General features: G+C 37.9%; 1 protein-coding gene across 3 annotated transcripts in view; it reads left to right on the top strand.

Moving 5' to 3' along the window:
* Positions 1 to 21,096, top strand: part of TRAF6 (TNF receptor associated factor 6) — a 354,850-nt gene that overhangs the window by 17,455 nt on the left and 316,299 nt on the right. The window contains exon 1 of one of the 3 annotated variants that reach the window (XM_032188214.1): positions 19,198 to 19,230. The exons of the other annotated variants lie outside the window; for them this stretch is intronic. The gene's annotated coding sequence lies outside the window, so the exon portion shown is untranslated. Of the gene's footprint in view, positions 1 to 19,197; positions 19,231 to 21,096 lie in introns of those variants that run through there. 3 annotated transcript variants of the gene reach the window in all.

Below are 21,096 nucleotides of genomic sequence, written 5' to 3'. Positions count from 1 at the left end.
TCTGACTAGTAGTTTCGTTATGAGTTTGAGCATATATCCTGATCTAAATTTCCGTAATGTTACTTCAAATTTACACCACAGTAATTGCAATCTGTCTCTCTTCTGCACATTTTAAATGATAAACAGATATTTATATTCACATCTTTAACTCTGTTCCCAAACAGTAAAATCCCCTGTCTTTCTCTGTGAAGGGATGAGTCAGGCAGTAATGAGAGACTGCGTGTACGCATGGCTTCACGTAGAGCTCTACTACCTGGAGGGAAGGCTGCTGATATCAAGCAACTGTGGCCTCCCTGGGTTTTTAAGATCCTTGGGCTTTGAGACACCCCTTTCCTTTATGAGGAGGAAACCCATCTTCTCAAAAGGACAAATCAAAGCAAGATTTATTCCTTTTTGTGAGTTTTCTAGACTGACATGAAGAGGCCCATTAAGCAGCATGAAAAGTTCAAAATGAAATAAATTGCTATCCTAAAATAAAATTAAAAAATCAGAGAGAAATGTGAGACGTTCCCCATTAATGGACTGAAGCACAAAACTTCACACATAGTAACAATGCAAACAGCATAGGACTCTTTGTTGCTGATCAAAAGCACTTGGGTAGAAGCAGCAGTCTTCACACAAGTGTACTCCAAGACAGATTTGTGGGAGTTACAAACTGAGAGCAGAAAAAAAACAGCAGCCCAGCATGAGCAAGGAAAACTTGCAGCCGAAGCGCTAGGCAAACTGCCTAGGGCTAGGATTTTCTGATGGCTGGTTGCCCAGCCCTGTGCAAAGAAAGATGGAGCCCTGATGTTACACGGATTCCCAAGATGAAAAGCCAAGGAGGACTGGAGTGTTCACCGAGTAGTCTGATATGGACTGTATGTCCTTGAGTTAAATCCTGTTCAAGTTCCAGCATAACAGAAACAAATGGCCAGTCTTGCTTACAGGCCTTCCAGTCGTAAGGCTTCATTCCTTGAAGCCTTTCTCTGCATAAATACCTATGCCTGTTCTGTGAACTATTTCTTTATTTAACCAACATTATGGTTTAGACTTGCTGAAAAGTCATTGGTAAGCGTTTTCAAAGGTGTAAGGCCATGACCACAGTATGGTTATGAATGGTCTGTTGTGGCTTTTTTTTTTTTTTTATAGTTACATTTTCATGCTATTAATCAATTTGTCATAAAGACTGCTATTCTAAATTGTAATCAAACTATGGCCTGAAATGGACTCAACCTTTTAAATATCTTGATGTCTTCTATACATAAAATATTTGAAAAATATTTTTTATTACTCTATATTTGTAGAGTCATATTATTCAAATGTTTTTAAAAATTGAGAGTATGCTGTTCACATGCCTATTTTGATCATGTAGTTTGATTGCAGAAAAATAACAGGAGCATTTTACATAGAGAAAAGCAATATATTTTTTTCCTCTCCTTTCAGTTTCTTTTGTCTTTGATGGTTAATAGTGCAGAGGGCTGTCCTGAGGTAATTGTGCAATAGCAATACATGTGGGTAAGCCAGGATGAAAAAATGGAGTAATTCCAGATATAATAGTTGTAGTCAGTGGAACAGGAAAACATGAAAACAAACACATTTCCAAAATGCCTGAGTCTGTTTTGCATGATATGCATCGTGACAGTGGATATGCTATTTGGTCATGAGTCAGTGCAAATGCTGTGGTTAGAATTTTAGGCTTATCAGTAACTAAAAGTGTATTATTTAGATATATTTTAGTGTAGGATGTCCTACCCGATACCTGTTGTCTAGTGCATAAGAACACGTGAACGGCACTAATAGGAAACAGTGTACTGACCTAGAAGTAACATGGATTGCTTATGATTGTGCCATTTGGATAGCAGTTAGAGCATTTTTCCTTGTTCTGACATAAGAAAAAATTGCTTAACCCTATGTTTCTTGTTTTCATCATATTTTTTAAAGACAGAATAGATGCATTTTATTTTATCTCAGAAATAATATGATGCAACATTCAGAATTTGTTTTAAAGCTCACTGCAGTCCTTTTTAAAGGTAACTTTCACATATTTGTGGAGGTATTATGTCCATCTGGTCGGCTGAGCATGTTCATAGCTAAAAAAGGTTTTCTTTCCAGCTAGAAAAATTAAACATTAAAACCATTGCTGTCAGCAGCTCAGTCAAAAGTGACTCATCTTTGCAGTAAGATTGGGGAAGCAATATCAGAACTAACAAACCAGGGACTGAGCTTTTGGGATATTTACTGGTCAAGACGTATCTATAATCCGACTCAGGTTTCTGACAACATGTTTGTTGCTCATAAGTATTTGTCCAGTAATTTACATGAACAAATGTCAGACCGGGGGGCATTTGTGAACTGTTCAATTTGTTTGCTGTGTAATTGGTTATTTTATGTGAATGACTGAAACATTTAAAACAGGTAAAGAAGCAGCAAAAAGGCACATCCCAATCTGAATACGAAGATGAAACAATGTCTAAATGCACTAAACTTTTGGAAAATTCTGAGAAATTTCTAGAGCGCTTGGTAGCCCATCTTCATCCTTTCATGTATTGAGTAATACAACAGCAGCATAGTGCCCAATTTGTTTATTTTATGTGGTAGAAGTAAGAGTTGCGTGGATTCTTATCAATTGCCAATTAACGATAACTTGAAATTCTGTGTGAAAAGTAATGGGAAACCTTACACTCACTGCAAGGGAAGTAGGGCTTATTTTCTGAAGTACTCAGCCATAATAGGCAGAATGTGGCAAAACATGCTGAACTGTGCATTGTGCAGTTCAGGGCTACTTCTTGAGCATATAAAGCAGAAACACAGTATCACTTTTGTTTTTTTTTAATACACTATGTCAAGACTGGTGATGTTTATGCTGAAGGTATTTTTCTCGTAAGAGGATTTTATAAGAAGAAAAAACGTTAGCACTTGGAAAATAAAAATAACATCAGCTTTTCTTTGCACAGTATCTTGCGTGCACCTACTTCTTAAAGGTAAAAAAGCAATCCAAGCTTAAAATCACATTATTATAATTTTAATAATTATAATTATTATATAATTATATAATTATTATAATTTTTTCTTTTGTTGGTTTCTGTATGTAGTGAAACTAGCTTGCACATTTTTGTTACGTATTCTAATTGGGTTAGCTGATACAGATTGATCTTTTTGTTGCTTCTTTTCTTAAACAATAAATAAATAATTAAATGCACAAATAAATAGAAGAAACAAGGAGAGAAAGCAAGTTTGGCGACATTTTACAGTTCTTATTAGTTATTAAGGCAGATCCTGGACTTCGGCTGAGTTACAGTCAGGTCACCACTCTGTAGTTGCACAGATTTAGTCCAACTGAGCATCTGCTGTGTACTGGCAAAAAAACACCATCAAAAACAGGTTTTTACCTCCTGAAGCATGTTTTGAAGATGTTAGGAATCCTCTGCACAATATAAATCCTTATACATTGTGCTAACAGTAATTTGACATTAACCCACTAATAATTTTCTGAGTGTCAAAAATGTGCATGCTGACCAATTTATAGACTGCTACTTTTTTCAATTTGAATAGCTTAAATTATCATCAGTATCTTTTTCTGTGAAGATACTTGAAATATATCTTCAGACTTGTTTTAAAAGATAGTTAAATTGTGTAAGGTGCATGACATTTTTAGGAAGATGTGGTATTTTTTCTTAGACCAGCTTAGACCAAGCACTGTGCCTGTTTACAGACCTCAGATCTTCATGGTTACAGCATCACAGCTGCTACAAGGAGAGACTAAGTGAAACATTAGGGCACCCATGTCTCATCTGTTTCTGGCCTTTGCTAAAGGTGTGGAAGTATTGACAGTGATAGTTTGCATCTCTCCATGCATAACTGCATGTAAAATGCTTGATATCTTTCAACAGTTAATTCTGTTTAAAAAAAGCCTCTCAAAGAGTGGATAGGTTCCATTAACTGGATGCTGTAAATGGGAAATTGAAAGAAAAGTGACTGAAGTCAATGGCATGCAATAGCACAGATTCTCTAATGTTGTCTGGATTTGAAGTGTTGATAAAGCTGCTTTGAAGCTGATTGTTGAAATAAATACATAGGGTCATGACCTTGCCCCTTCTAAGTACCTTATCACCAGCCCTCTAGAACAGTTAGCCAAGGGGAAACATTTCCAAGCAAGGAGGAAGGCACAATGGAGCTGTTTCAAATGCAATCTCACATGAGGAAATACGGATTGATTTGTTGACTCAGCCTAGCCAAGAGTATTGCATTTGTTCAAGACCAAGAGACTCTCTTGGAAGCAAAAGCTCTTTCCTACATTTTATTTAGCATCTCCCACTACACTGCTAAGGTATAACTGAGCGATTTGACCCCTACACTCTCACAAAATCACAAGATTATTCTTCCTTAATCTGTTGCCACAAGCGCGTATGCTTCAACCTCCGTGTATTCCATGGAGGCAGACAGCAGTGTGCAGCAGGGGATACAGCTGTGTCCCAGACAGTCGGTCATGCCACCAGTGAAAACCATCAGTAGCCTGCAGTGTGGTAGCTACTGTATTTACTTGTTTTGCTAGAATAAAAAAAGAACAAATGATTAGGACTGAGACCAGATGGGAACAAATGATCTGAAGCAGTTCTAAATGTACCAGATAAAACTTTCCCCAGTATCTTTCTCAAATTTGCCAGTGTTTTGGTCCACACCCTTTGCTTCCATATACCTGCCTTAAACAAATACAGCTTCTTGTGCCATATATATCTAACAGAAATTCACACTCAGTCTATATTTAATGCACTGAATTATTCAGCTAGAACAACCAAAGGATATCAACATAAGTTTATCTGTATGAACGAACATCTGATTTTTGAGTCCTGTCATCTGTAGACAGCTAGGACTCTCACACCACCACCATCATCCTCCACCCCATCACTCTCCTCCCAACCAACCCCCCCCCCCCAAAAAAGAAAAAAAAACCAAAAAAAACAAAAAAAACCTTCAAGAGATCTGTCAGTTGTCAGTAGAAGATATTTATCTCAGGAATTAATCATTAACAAATATGTTTATTTTTATCTTTCAGTTCTTTTTATCTACCTGGCATTTCTCAACAAAGAGAGCATGACTTCCTTCTATTTATAATTTCTTGGGGGGGGGGGGGGGGAGAAGAGATAATTTTTGTCCTGCAGTTTGTTTGCACAGAGATCAGTCAAACATTTGAAATTTAAGCAGTGTTCACTGGACCTGTACCAGAAGGTCACAGCATGTGTTTCTGTTTGCAGTTTGGATGTATATAATTACTGGAACTAGGTTTCTGGAACAAATGCTCATAACTATATATTAAGTTTCCCTTAAATTTTCTAAATATTTTACAGCATTTGCATATTTTTTTCAATTTCCATAGCGAACAAGGTAAATATTATTTAATATATTCATAGGTAAACTATATAAAGTTTGGAGATACTGGTTAGTCGTTAATTATTATAAATACATGTAATACCTCTGTTACTCATGATGTCCAGTCAGTTCTGGTAAGGGAGAATATGTATTTCATTTATTTACTAGCTGAGTATTAGCTGAATTAGTTGGACACAAATCAGTCACAGCAATGCTGATTGCACAAACCACAGATGGTCAGTTATTTCTACTTTGACCAAAAATCACCCTGATTTCCTTTCTCTTTGTTAAAAGGCCAACCAAACATCATCAGTCCTGTCTTGTAGGTGATTCTTTATGCTTTCTGTGATGTTGGGAGCACCAAGTGACTACTTTGACCTTTCCCCTGTTATGATTACTGCACATTTTCTGTCAATAGATGATACCTGTCTGTTTCCAGAGTGAATAGCGCTTTACAAATGAAAGGAGTGAGAGATATTGATATTTGTGCATGGACCATTTGATGGTGTATGAGGATGAGCCATACCTTCCAGGGAAAGCAAAATTGAATCCTGTCTCTGATGGTATTTATTTGACATGTGGCATGAAAGAGTGTCCTGGAAGAATAAAGGGTAACCGAATGAAATGACCATACTTCATTTGATGATCACCACAATAATAATTCCAGCTGCCTCAGACCATAATATAAATGTTTTGGACTTTTTCTTTTTTTTTTTTTTTTCTTTTTTTCTTCCCTTAAATTGTCCATGCGGGTATGTCCCTAATAAAGGAAAAATGATCAATATTTTGGCAGCTGGTGCTTAGGGTGTTAGCTTTTGAAAAAATATGCACCAACTGGAGCCTGCTATTTAATGGGCAAGAGACTGAGAAGGAGGGAATTTGGATCAGTTCTGTCCAAATCTCATTTGGGTAACAAGCCATCCTCAGAGACAGTGTTACATGAAAAGTAAGAAATGTTTGTGAGGTACCATTACCACTGTTCTTCATGCTTGTTACATCAATTACAAGAACAATATATTTGCAAACATTTTATTCTTGCTTCTTGGCATTAAACAATAAATCCAATAATGATAATTTATCTATCATAAACCACATCTCAGCAATATAGTATTCACAGCCCTCAAGAATATATTTCCCTAAAACCCAAGTCTTTGAATTTCATTGTACTGATGATTTCAAGACAGGTCTAAACTTTACACAGGAACAGTGTTCTGGGCCATAACTCATACTGTGTGACTCAAGGTCCAAACTTTGCTTGCTTCAGACTTGGGTTGGAGATTGTGATCTGTTAATTTTGTTGCTTTAGTTTGTGGATAAGACTAAGGTAATAGCCTATTGATTGTATTACATGCGCAGCATATGGAATGGCTTATTACATGGAATTTGGCCTCCTATATGCTACCGCATTTCTGGGATCTACTTATGATCAATGGTGTCCATGAAGATAGTATTCATCCTGAATCTTTGTAGGCTTATTTTTCCCTGATGAAAGATGTAAGAATGAAATAAAGCAGGGAAATGAAACATTTTTATCTCTGTACTGTTTTTTTTCCTAGTCATTTAACTTTCCAGATTTTAATTCGTCTACTGAGGCTGTAGCCATTGGTAATGACATACTCACTGCTCTCATGCTTAAAGTTAGTGCTGTCCAGAGAGGCTGAGCCAAATACTGCTTCCAGTAATAACAATATAAATCAACCTACTTTGTCTGGGCCCATTCTATCCAAAATATGACACAAATTTCTGTGGACTTATTCTAGATATACTCCAATAAAGCCTTGAAGAGAATTTGTCTTTTATAGCTTAAATACTGCAATGGTACAAACAGTAACATAGCTTATATATTAGGTGTGATTAAGTCATAAAACAGAATTATAAAACATTTGCCCAGTTAAAAAGCACCCGGTAGTATACTTAAATGCTCAAATGGTTGTGGGGGAGCATAAATGGATATGGGAGGTTATTCAGTCAAAAGGAGGTTGGATCAGTGGTTCATCAGTGGAATCCTGCAGTGATACAAACTCTGAGAAGTAGTACCAGCAAAAACTTCCTTCCCTTCCATAAGTATAATTCATGCTTGTTCTATCTAACTGTCTTTCCTGTGGCTGATACTCCACACCTTTTCTGGAAAAAAATAATAATAAATAAATAAAGATCTACCAGTACAGCAGCAATTTTGATCATGTGGAAGAGGAAACTGGATCCCTGTAGCTTAATTTAAATCACTGCAGCATGCCAGTGCTTCAGCAATGTACGTGGAGTATCACAAAGGACCCTGATAATCCAAAGTGACCACCTTTGTTTTCCATGCAAATGAAAAGCTTGAGCAGATTTTGGCTTTTTTTTTTTTTTTTTTTTTTTTTTTTTTTTTATGCATTTGTTTCTCCTTTTCTCTTTGTTTTTTAGAGTTCAACTCTTCTATCACAAACACTGCGTGTCATTTTCTCCCCAGTTAGATCATACTTTTTACTTGCTACAAGTTGAACATTTCTCTGTTTTCTAATTTTTCATGGATTTCTGCTAGTTAAACCTGAGCAGCAGTAACAGTTGTCTGGAGAGAGTACATCTTTCTTTCAGAATGTATAGTTTCTTGGAAAATAGTTGATTGTCTTGACTTTTCACCTTTAATTTTACTTCCATTCCAGAACTAAACCATACTTCTGGTTTTAATTGTCTTTTTAAAAAATCGGGGAATGGGAAATGCTGTGCACAAACTATTAGTGGACATGTGAAGGACATAAACAGGGGAAGGAGAACCTGTTTGTATTTATGTGATTCATTTCAATAGAAAAGAAGCTGACTGTTCTGAAATGACAAATATTAAGCTGATTGTGCTTCGGGGCCTGTTTGCAGTAACGTTTATGATGATCATGACTGCGAATGAAAATGAAAGGTCGGTCTTTCCCTGCACTCTGTTTTTAACCTCTGTCATATCATGTATCTCTGGATTGCAACTTGGATTCACAATCTAGGAAGCAAACATGTAGTTTCTAAGTGTTATCCGAGTGAAAAAAAAAATCATTCTTGTCTCTCCTCACGCAAAAAATCCCTCACCAAATACCTCTATGCTTACAGTATGTCAGGTAGCCACTGTGACTGCTCTCTCTCATTCTTTTTTTCTTCCCTGCATGTGCTAACCTTTACCCACATAAGTTTGCATAAGTAGACTTCTGTTATCCATCCTTTTCTTAAATGTGGCTGGAGTTCTCTGGAAACAGAGAAATGCACCTTAAATAATTGCTTTAAAGAATGTACTACCTGTTTGAGAAAGTTAATGGGAACATGCAATTGCTTTTCTCCTACCCCTTAAATCTGGCTGGTAATTTGCAGTAGTCAGTAACAGCAAATGATACTCTTTTTACCTTGTGCTAGACTAGCTGTTCTGCACATTTGATGAATGATCAAAAAAAAAAAAAAAAAAAAAAGAAAGAAAAAAGTGGTAGATATCGAGTGCTTTTCAATCTTATGTCTGGATGGAGATATGGGTAAGCATGTAAAATGTGTTTGCCCCTTGAAAATGATAATCTGTGCATGGTACACAATGCTTTACAAGCTAGTAAGCCAAGAAAAATGCTTAAGACATTCCTCAACATTATCCTGAGACATCAATGATAACATTAATTTACTGAGTATTCTGTTTCACTAAGTATAATATGAGAAATCATGTTTTTGTGAGATTGTTTTAAATTGCTTTCGAAATAATAACCAAGAGGAGGTGGGTGTAAAACTTTTCCTTGCAGTGTTGAAAGCATGAACACAACTTTGTGCTTGACAAGAGAATTGGAAATTTAAATGTGAAAATTACAGTGATAAAGCAAGCGAAATATTTAATGTTTAAGTTAAACAACTGAAGCTAACTATTGCTTTGCAATTTTTTTTCTTTTCACCTGCTGGAAGTTACTTATTAGTACATCAGCCTATGGAAGAAAAAGCACCATTTGACCAAGCAAAGCATATCTGTGCTTCTCTTGGACATACGCTCCAGGGTAGTCAAACAGCTGCTCTTGAAATTCATATTACAGCCTGTACGAACATTGTTCTACCAGTTAGTTCTGATTATAAGAAATATATGGTCTAAATAGCTTAATTCTTCTGTATATGGGAAATTCAAGATCTAGAGAGGTGAAATTTACTAATTTCAGTTGTCAAGTATAAAATCCTAAAATCTGAAGTCAAGTATTACTATAAGAGATGACCTCAGATGGGAATATAGCTATTTTTTGAAGGGAGTGATTAACAGATATTTTGCAATATTTTTCAGATGAAGTCTTCTATTTAAACTACTTATGAGATCTTGTTTAAGTAAAAAGTATACTGATAAAATTGCTGTAGTCCCCCATGGAATGAAAGTCTAAAGACCTTTGCATTCATTTTCTTTACATGAATATACTCGCAATAAATCTTTCTATTATATTATTATATTTAGTGCCTGTTCCCTTCCCTTTATAAGGATAAAAAGTATAATATTAAATAGAAAGAAGGTATCTTTAACATCAGTGATTAACACTTTCAAAAGTGGCTATTTGTTATGAGACCTCTCAGAGACATGATTTTCAGACAGCGTTTTCTCAGAAAAGCTTTAGAGTGTAACACAAAATACAGGGCATGCTTGCAACCTTACTTATCTTTTTCAAAAGTGTCAGTCATGATCTATGGATCTCCAGAAAAACAGCTGAAAGTGTGCTGTTCTAAGGGTAATATACAGGAAAATATTGTGCAAGTACATGAGTGAATGCAGTTCATATAGATTGGTTCTCCACTTCTAACAGCCGTCACTTGCAACTTTTAAAGTAGACAGAACATTGCACTAAAAAATTAATCCAAGCAGTAGGCCTTTTACCGTGAGCAGAAGTCATTAATATGTTTTCCTTTTCTCTGACTTTCACCACTGATATCCTTACTAGAGAAATGAGCTGGTTTTTTCCATCCAGGATCATCTCTCTGCATCCTGGTCATACCAGTTATTATGCTTGTAGATATTCCTGCTATAGTCACAGCTCCTAGAGACCCGCCTCTGTTTTTATTTTATTTTTTCCAGAGCTTCTAGCTGCAGACAAAAGCTTGGAAACCCAAGGTAAATGGAACTGAAGTCTCAAAAGGCCATTAAATTGGTATTCACGGTCAGGGTGACGGAGCATTGGAACAGGCTGCCCAGGGAGGTTGTGGAGTCTCCTTCTCTGGAGATATTCAAGGCCTGTCTGGACGCCTACCTGGGCAGCCTGCTCTAAGGAACCTGCTTTGGCGGGGGGGGTTGGACCCGATGATCTTTTGAGGTCCCTTCCAACCCCTTCAATTCTCTGATTCTGTGATTATAATAGAGCAAGCCATAGCCTAAAATCAACCTAATTTTTGTTGTCTTTTGGTCTTTGAATGCTGCAATTCGGTTAGACTGAAGTGGCCCTTTACTTCCTGCTAGTAACTTTAAGATACAAGTTTTCAATGGGTATTTCTTATGAGAAGTGCTTTGCTAGTTCTTAGTGTAAGTCTGTGCTTAAACCCTGCTCTGTTTCTCTTCTGTTCTTCCTCTTTCTCTAATGAAATCTGTGAATTTTAGCAGTCTATGTGAATGACAGCTCCAAAAAAAAAAAAAAAAAGTCTAAACCTGCATTTTTATGCCTTATCAGGAAAAGGTTAGCATAAAGGTTACCATAATACAGAAATACTGAACTTCCAGAATTATTTCTTCCATAAAAATAAATACATTTCGGGCAGGCAGCAGAAAGTGATTATTTTAGAATTTTGAATGTAATCTACCTTCTAATCGTGTAATCATCAGTCACGTAAGGGAATGGAAGGACACTGTAGACCTCTGTTAAAGGTGGCCTTACATGAGAATGTCTTTTCCATTAGGCAGTGTTTTCCTGTCCCAGAGAAGAAAGTGAAAGGTGCCAATCACATGGAAGTACAGGACATTTATGATGTGTAAATATTAATCTTTAGTAGTGATGAAAAGACAGCTCATAAGATTTATAATCAAGACCATGATGGAAAAACAGGGTGTGGGAAAACTAACTGCTATATCCATCTCAATTTGAGGAGTTTTAGTGTACTTATTTATGGACTAAATGTGCAGCATTTGGTTAATAGTCAAATGCTATTACAGACTGCATCTGATTCATATGGGTGTTGTCTGCATGCTACCCATTCTTAGCAATTCAATATTAGCAAGTGTCTTTAAAACAATTGTAAACATGCCCAGAGGCTCAGACAATAGGCGCAAGTTTTGTAAATGCAGATAAAACAAGGAATTATAATAATCGTTCGCATTAATACATTTCAGAGAAGATATAAACAAAACACAGCTTTAGCCACACTTGCTGCACTAAGTCAAACATCAGAGAAACCTGGAAGGATCAATTAAAACATTTTTCAATAGCATCTACTTATTTTAGGCCATCCCAATTCAGAATTCACCCATGTTCCTGCTGCTTAGGTTACCGATAGACCTATTAAGCAAATTTTGTCATTTAATAGTAGAGAACTTTCTAAAATCATATCTCGTGCTATCATGAACAATGAATACACTAATATGAGTATTTCTTCAGTAAAAGTAGAGAAATATCTGTGAGAACGTTTGATTTTCTAGTTCTATTGCTAGAGTCCTGATACATTTCATCCTGTATCAGGACTATACAGGGAGGAGCAGTTCTACCATGACCAGCAATCGAGCACAAGGCAGCATCAGTTCTTGACAGGGTTTTTGGGCATAACAGATATGCAAACTGTAAATATCAGTGATGAGTGATGCTCTTGATGAATTTGCATTTTAAATACAAGTTCGTTTGTTTTCAGTGATGTGTATGCATGAACTACTTCACATTTAGAGAGGGATTTGAAATACTGCAATAGATAATGGAGTCAGGGTCTGCCAGCAGGAATTAGGCCTTACGGGGTCTGGATACTGCCTTTTTTTACACTAGGCTGTAGTATTACACCATATGCCAGTTCTATTTATTTGCTTACCCATATGGAAATTTCTTTTTTTCCATCCTTGTTAGCTTGTCATGACACTGTTTATGCTAAACACGCCTGCATGCTTGCTTCCTACCTTCTGTAGCAAGAAATAACTCTTCTAGATCAATTCCCACGCAGCTAAACTTCCAGGGTTTCCAGGCAGTTTTCTGCAGCTTTGTATGTGCAGTGGTACCCTGTGCAAGGTCTTGTGGGAGAAACCTGTTTCTTCAGAGATGTCAAACTTGATTCTTCTTTCACTTGCATTCAGAAGGATAACAGTGAGGCCAAGAGAGTCCTGTCAGCAAAGAACCAGTGTCCAGGCAGATTGCAGATTCGGGCAGTCTGGGCTATAAGATTTGTCCCCAGACTGGTGCTGGAAGCAGATAAAGTTCCAAGAGCAGAGAAAAATCTTCCTCTTTTCCTATCAAATCCATACCAAGACTTTTGCTGTTTTCCCATCTGAAGAATCTTTTAAAAGCAGTTTTCCTGTTCATGTAGAAGAGCTCTCCCATGGCTGCTGCCCAGCTGCACACTGCCCTTGTATGGGGCAGCAGGGGTTATCTGAGCTTCCACAACGCCAGCAAAGTGTTTCGCTTTCTCACCACCACCTTGTGACTTGAGAAAAATGACAAAGCAGTGTGGGGTTGTGTGTTCTGTTCAGCTCTCCTGTCTTTGCTCCTGTCTCAGAAATGCAAGATTAAATCCATTTCCAAGATCTAACTGTGAATTTCCAGGTAATGCTCTGGTGAACGTTTGGCTTTGCAGAGAAAGACCCCCTTTGCACTGTTGTTCTGCTTTATGTTGTACTGGGCCACTATTAAATTTTAACAGCAACTGGTAAATACATCTTAGCTTTACAAGGAATTTAATTTCATTCAGTACAAGGAAATGTAGAGGCTAGATTTCTGTATTTTCAGGCAGGATTTCCACAGAATATCCTTGAGCCAGACAGATGCTGTATATCGGTCCTAAATCAAACTCATCACCCTTATTATCTTTCTTCATGCACAGGAATTCATCCATCTGGTGACAGCAGCAATTTCACAGATAAACAGGTCATCTGGGCCTTTATTAAGGTCTGCAAAATGTAATGGGAATCTTCACATTGATTTCAAGGATCAGCTTCTTTATCACTTACTGGCTGTTTCTGATGTTGGAAATGACCTAGGAGGGGGAGTACTTAAATCATCTGAGGCTGTATCTATACTGCTGAGGGAAAGGTGACCATGGGGCAGTTCCTGGTGCTGAAGCCAAATGGCCCAAACTGGTTCACAGCCATAGTGCATAGAGATAGTTCTCTAAAGGAGACTGCCATATACATACATATATAGTACTTATTCTATAGAAGTGGTGTATATGCACCACATAGATGGTATGCACATATACCCATAAGGTGCAATCTTCTTAAGATAACTAAGGTGTAAGGTGTAATAATCTTAAGATAACTTTTCCTATGCTTTTTTACACTTAAATATCTGAAATGGAGCGGAGGTTTTGTTGCAGATCATCGGTGGTATTTTTATAGCACAAAAACTGAGGGCGGATAAGAGTCCAGATGAACATTGTATGAACAGGCCATACAGATTCATCTGGGTTGGCATGAGAATCCTAACATTGCTGTGGCTGTCTCCAAGTATCTAAATGACTTGGAAAGAGAACGATGAATCATATATCATTGGGAATAGACCTTACACAGCATTTTCCTCTTCCAAGAATGGCATAGCTAAGCAATGCAAAGGAAGAGTGAAATATTGCTTTTATGCCTTAGGCAAAGAATGACCTTTGCAGTCTGCATTTTGAACTGGAGAGCTTGCCCATACCTTAAGCAAAGTTGGATCCCGTCCTATACCTTTGAGTTAGGTCAGAAGTGCAGAGATGCAGGGTCAAGCACGTAGACTACACATTAGCAAATGGAAAAACATCCAGGGAAGATCTGTAAAACAAGTTTGCTACCAAGAAACTGTTTTCCATCATGGTTATTTTTGTCCCTAAAAAAATAAATTCATAAATAGCTGGCAATGGATTAACCCCAAATATACATACAGAAGACTGAAATCACAGAATCACAGAATTTCTAGGTTGGAAGAGACCTCAAGATCATCGAGTCCAACCTCCAACCTAACGCTAACAGTCCCCACTAAACCATTTCCCTAAGCTCTACATCTAAACGTCTTTTGAAGACTTCCAGGGATGGTGACTCCACCACTTCCCTGGGCAGCCTGTTCCAATGCCTCACAACCCTTTCAGTGAAGAAGTTCTTCCTAACATCTAACCTAAAACTCCCCTGGCTCAACTTAAGCCCATTCCCCCTCGTCCTGTCACCAGGCACGTGGGAGAACAGGCCAACCCCCACCTCGCTACAGCCTCCCTTGAGGTACCCATAGAGAGCGATAAGGTCGCCCCTGAGCCTCCTCTTCTCCAGGCTGAACAAGCCCAGCTCCCTCAGCCGCTCCTCGTAGGACTTGTTCTCCAGGCCCCTCACCAGCTTCGTCGCCCTTCTCTAGACCCGCTCAAGCATCTCCATGTCCTTCTTGTAGCGAGGGGCCCAAAACTGGACACAGTACTCAAGGTGCGGCCTCACCAGAGCTGAGTACAGGGGGACGATCACCTCCCTATCCCTGCTGGTCACACTGTTCCTGATACAAGCCAGGATGCCGTTGGCCTTCTTGGCCACCTGAGCACACTGCTGGCTCATATTCAGCCGACTATCCACCATAAATCTGCTTATATTGGCATGGACAGACTGTAAACATAGAAGAAAAGCAGCAGCTGAAGAAGCATTAGGGGAATTATTCCTCAGAGTCTTTTGCCCCATTTTTAAGCTAACACATTTCTTTCAGTGATGCTGGTGTGAAATTGGCCAAAGAAACAGATATCATTTTTTTTTTTTTTTCCAATCTTCATATTGGATTTTTTTGGCTGACCTTTACCTTCTGCCATAAAATATTACCACACACAAAGTTTTTGTTCTAATAACATAGCACTTTTTTTTTTTTTTTCTCTCTAAATAGTAGGAAGCAGTTATCCAAAGAGAATGCATTTTATACTTGTGAATTACAGCTGCATTGCTGCTGTGAAATGAAGCAACATTAATCCATTCCTTGGCAACTATCACAGCAAGAATGAGAAATGATGCAGTAAACATATGTAACCTATTCCTCTTTACAAGCTAAAGAATGTCTCCTCAGAGTCCTTCTTGGATGCTGCAATACAGAGATGTTTCAGCAGTCCTGTCCTGAATGAAATATAGCTGGAGAAAGAAACAAATTCAAAGGACTTCCATATTTAACTTTCAAATATACTGGTTATTCTATCACTGTTCTCATTCCAAATGATTTCAGTAGTTTGAGGACAACAAAGCATTGTTTGGCTATGCAGCTTTGAAAAATCTCTGATTACACACTCTGCAGCCTATCAAAATACTGTTTTTTCCTCCAAATGACAAACATGGTTGTTGCCAGACGTAGCCTTGATTGTTTTTCCTTTCATTCTGGCCATAAAATGCTATGGCAGAGAAATAGGAGGGGGTGAAATAGCAATTCTGTTATCTTTGAAATAAAATGGATATAAATCTATACATTGAAGCAGAACTACAACTATTTAGCTGTTTCAACATTGTAGGTAGTTGAACTAATGTGCAAACAATATATGATGTGAATCACTGAACATAAAAAACAAATCCAGGCAATTTAAATGAATCCGTTTATAAACATTGATGTTTAGCAAAAATCTTCCCTGAAATTAAAAACTGATTCTAGAATGTTTTACTAGTCCAAGTAACAATATGACAGCATGTGTGAACAATATTCCAGTGGTTTCAGTGCGATGCTCTGGTACTTATAGCTAAACATATATTTAAGCTGGATAAGGACCAAAATGCCCCTTGGCCTTTAATACACTTTATGCTTAAAAACAAAATTTTGAAATTATTTATTCTTCTTAAATTAAAGAACATACTGAACAATGTTCCTTAATATAAAAACTTATAAACATTCAAATAATCAGATGATATACCCCTATCACAATGACTTCATTTTTCAAACTAATGCAAGTAAATGCTTTAGAAAAATTACAATGACAATTCATTTTCACACTGGCATTGTGAATATCAAGTTCTGTCCCAAATTAAATGATAAAAAAAGTTAACTAGGCTATCCTGAATTATAAACATTTTACATTTTTCTTAATTTAAACCAAATGGAATTAGACTACTAAGGATAGTGAAACAAGGGTCATGTTTGAGGTGCTGTATTTGAAGCTCAGTATACTATTTTAACAGTATCTTTGTTCTTTGCATGAACGAGAACTTTTAAATCGCTAATTCTATGGCAGCATTCTCATTTGCTGGAATGCAGAATTAAACCTGGGTGAACATGAAGAACTCTACCTTCATTAACAGCTATCCAATTAAACTGTCCAGTTTCTCAGGATACTGACTGATGACGGCACATTAAGGCAGAAATTATTCACTGCAAGCAATTCTGACTAATGCCATCCTTAGACATGTACCTCTCTAGCACTGCTGTGTGCGTGTACCATCCCGTGTTGCTTGGGGGGTTGCCGCCCTTCCAAGCCTCTACCTTGTCACAAAAAGCACATTGTATCAGCTGCCCATGCTCGGCTTCTTGGATGTGTCTGTACCTTTCCCTGTTGCAGGATGTCGATTCTCCTTAATGAAGGGAATTAAAGGTAGATTTCCAGTCTCACTTGAATGGGAGCATGAGGCAAACATACAGCACCGACTCCAAATTTTGATGTAGACTCTGGGTTATGGAAATGCTTTCAGTCGTTTGACTGTTGAGGTTTGAAGGAAACAGCTTTTTGTGCAAGTAACTGCAAAAATAAAAATGAGACCCAAACCTCATGAGGCTGCAAACCCACAAGAACCTAAGGGAAATGGGGAGAGGGCAACAGATTGTTGTACTCAGCTGATAAGTCAGAATAGCATTCAGAAGGGAGTAGGGATTGGCAGCAAGAAAAATGGGGCATCTTGCCTAATACTCCATCCACACTGGAGCAAAACTAAAGCTTCCTTGCAATAAGCAGATAATAAATTCCTTGAATTCCAGTTTAAGTGCATAGCTGATCCTTCCAAAACAAGTTGAGCATTTTAGGTGCACAAGCTATTTTGCAGTGAAGACATGAGCCGTTTCTTGCTCATGTAAATCAGAAGTACTTTTATTCTAAGCAAAGTGAAGTTATGGTACTTGAAAAATTGTAGGTGAGAAGAATCAGCTTCTGACATTTTGATGTGAACTCAGGCAAGATTTCTTGCATATGCACTACCTGTTAATTACCTTAATTGTCTTTTCATTATGTACATCCATCCACATGTCAATCACATTCTTTTCAGTTTTCACCTCATATTTAGCTTCAGAAGCATTAACAGGAGAAAAAAATTATCAAGTTTAAAACAAGATTTTGTATTCATACAAAAGTAATCGCAGGAGATGTTATGGCTGACGCTGAGTAAGAGATCAAACAGAATGGATGTAATGGTCATCTCTGGCCCCAGGCACCCAGCTGCACTCCAGTGCAGGTCTGGTGTTAACTCCAATGCTGTGTGTGATGGTATGTGTTTGTGAGATGAGAGCAAAGCTCTAGTGCTTGCTGGGCATCGGGAGCCCGTAGCCTTTTGGCTATTATTTATGTTCTTTGAAGGCAGAATCTCTATAAACTGTTGTATAAAGAGCTATGCCTGATATGGGAAACACTTTGAAAGTTGTTTCAGGATGAGACACTGACACCAGAAGAGCCACCTTCTGTTTGATGAGGCCATTTCAGAGTCTGCCTACAAGGTTGTTTCTTGAGGCAAAAGGAAGCAGCTGGCAGGAGCTGGTGTAGAGCATCTTTTTATATTTTGTGAGGCTGTTGGGAAAACATAAGGGAGTTCTTAGGGTATGGAAAGTGTTCCCAGAGCACTGCCATGGGATATCATCAGCACATCCCAGCACACACAAAGGAAGATGGCTTAGCATCTGTTCTGGAGATCCAGAGAGTGCAAGCCAGCAGTCCTGGATACTGGCAATCAGGCATGGGGCTGGATAGCAGTATGCAAGCCAAGACTCCTCGGATACTGGTAATCAAGCATGGAGAGGGTTATTTTGATAGGAGGGCACAAATGAATAGCAGTAAAATTGTGTTTCCTCCCAGTGTTTTGAATTTGAACAAACTAAAGAATATGCTTGTCTTATGGTTAGCTTGAATATTTCACCAAGAAGGAAAGAGGCAAAAACAGAGCAGAATTTTAAGTAAGGGGATTTCATTTTTTGAGATATCTGTTCCTCTCAACTCGTTTAACCTTTCTGTGCCTCCATTTTTGTTTTAAAAACACAAATAAATGATAGTTATTAGCACTTTATGTATGCAGATAGAAATATATGCTCACATAAGCAACCTTAGTGAAGCCAATAGAACTTAACATGGTGTAAAGTAAGAAATGAATCACATTCCACTCATTATAACCATATTTCAGACTGCATAGAAGTCTGAAGACTTGCTTTACTGCAAGACATAAATTGTTACTGTAATTGTAAAAGTAAATAAATAAATAAAAATTCTAAAGGAGAAGCAGGTATGAGTTTTAGGGTCTCACCTCTACCACTGCCGTACCACCTCTCCTTTTGAATGCCACCGATGTGTTTGCGTTGATATCCACCGGGTGGCACCAGTGGGCGCTGAATTAGCTCCAGGGAATATTTGACCTGTGGCAAGCCCATAGCAGGAGAGGAAGAAATGGATGCCACCACTTCCAGGTGCAGGATTTTGGGCCATCAAGTGTCCTAACTTGCTTGAGGTACGCAGAGCTGTTCAAGTACATGGCAATGTTTCAGGAATGTGTGTTATAAGGACAGATTGCGTAGGTTTTGAATGCTGAACAAGGAAGGGTCCATTTTCCTGGCCTAGTTGATTAAAAAGCATTAAAAGGTAAGTGCACTCAAGTAATGTGTTTTCAGTGAATCAAAGACTGGAATAAAAGGGATATGGTAGCAAGTCTTCTAATATCCATTGAGCTATGAAAATTTCTAACAGCACGTATATATGTTCAAACGCTTATTTTAATGGGGATAATGTATCCTAATGCTGGAATGATAAAAACATGTTGAGCTGATCAGTGCACACAAGGACCTGAGCCTTGGCAGGAAGGGGTTGCTGTCAGCACAGAGATGTGTGTATTTCAAATGGCAGAACTTCACAGCACACAATTTTATTTATTATGTGGCTGATTAATTGTTTCTGTTATTATGTTATCACCTGAAAATCCTGCTGCTATATAAAGTGCCAGCCTTGTGCAGCTGAACTGTATTGGTAGCAGCTAATGGATGTCTGGGGTAAAGCTGTCATTTTACAGCAGATGTCATTTACTTGCACGTGGTTATCCCCTGCTGCCCTTGCTCTGCAGAAGCAGGACGGCAGCCCTGCCTGCATCACTTGCAGGTCTGCAGGTGCTCGACAGAATCCACCAGCTGCTGTCAGGATCTTGGAGGAGCACTAGATGCACTGACACTCCTGCATTGACTTTCGGATAACAGACATTGAGAAATTGGATGGCAGTCTGAGCAAATAAAGCAAATGGAAGAAACAAAGAGATTAGCACAGTAGCTAGAGATCAAGGAACTTCAAAATGAGATTAGATGTGTTATCTGATTTACATTTTTTGAGAAAATCATCAGAGATCAGACAAGTCAGCAATACTGTTTCTTCATTACATCAGATATGAAATTCCAAACAAAACAAAAAATGCCCTTCCAAAAAGCCCCAGACAAATAAGATTTTGGTATTTAGTGGAATTGATCAGATATTTTTAATATCATTCAAAGTGAATTTGTTGCATTCAAAGCAATAGATTTCAGGAGATACCTGTGGGTCTTGTGCAATTTACCATTGTCTACCATGTCCATTTTGTTCTGAGCTTCCCCACAGTCTCTGCATTACCTTTGTGCTTTACTTTTTAAATACAGTAGGAGCAGGATTCTTGAATTGTCTCTTTAACTTTGCTATTGAATTGCTTGGAGGCCTTGAGACAATCATCCATTCTCTCTCTCTTTCCATTTTCTTACCTGCGAAATGTACGTAATTTTATTTTCTGAAGTGCTTTGAGGTCCTTACATGAAAAGCAACAAAGTAAGTGTAAAATACTACTGGCAGAATGCCAGGAACGCCAGCTGGGAGTCATCAGTAAGCACTAAATAGATGAAAAGCCACTAATAATCATGCCAGAGTTGAAAAGTTACCTGAAGTATCAGGAAAAATTTTGAAATTGTTAATATATTTAAATCAGGACTTGACTTATTTTCTGTCTCCCACAGTATCAGTCAGCCACAAGCAACCCTTATTTTCATGCTTAGATTGATATTTTAAAAGGTCAGACCAAACAAACAAAAAGTCAAGCCAAGATCTTTCACAGAAAGGAAAAAGATAGGAGAAGAGATTTGTGCCACATTTTCTACATATAGAGGAGGTCCTGAATAGTTCAGTGATAGGGACAGAACAGAACAGAAAAGAAAGCACATTTTCAAGAGAGTGAAATTTATCACCCTCCTGAAAGAATGTTGAAGATTGGGTAATATAGCTACAATTTCCCAGCCACAAAGGCACAGTAGCTGTCACGTTAGATAAAGACTACCATGATTCAAAATCATTTGGTTACATCAACAATGGAGCATAGAAATACTCAGAGAAAACACAGCTATCCTAAACTCCTTACAAGCCACAGACAATAACAACCGCTATAAATGAATAAGGCAGGATAATCGGTCAGAGAGAAATCTCCTCTGCCTTGATGTTCTTCTG

Source organism: Aythya fuligula, chromosome 5, assembly GCF_009819795.1.
Source record: "Aythya fuligula isolate bAytFul2 chromosome 5, bAytFul2.pri, whole genome shotgun sequence".
In the NCBI taxonomy this organism is placed as follows: Eukaryota; Metazoa; Chordata; class Aves; order Anseriformes; family Anatidae; genus Aythya; species Aythya fuligula.
The sequence above is the reverse complement of the archived record's forward strand: the minus strand, read 5'-3'. Positions and strand labels throughout refer to the sequence as shown.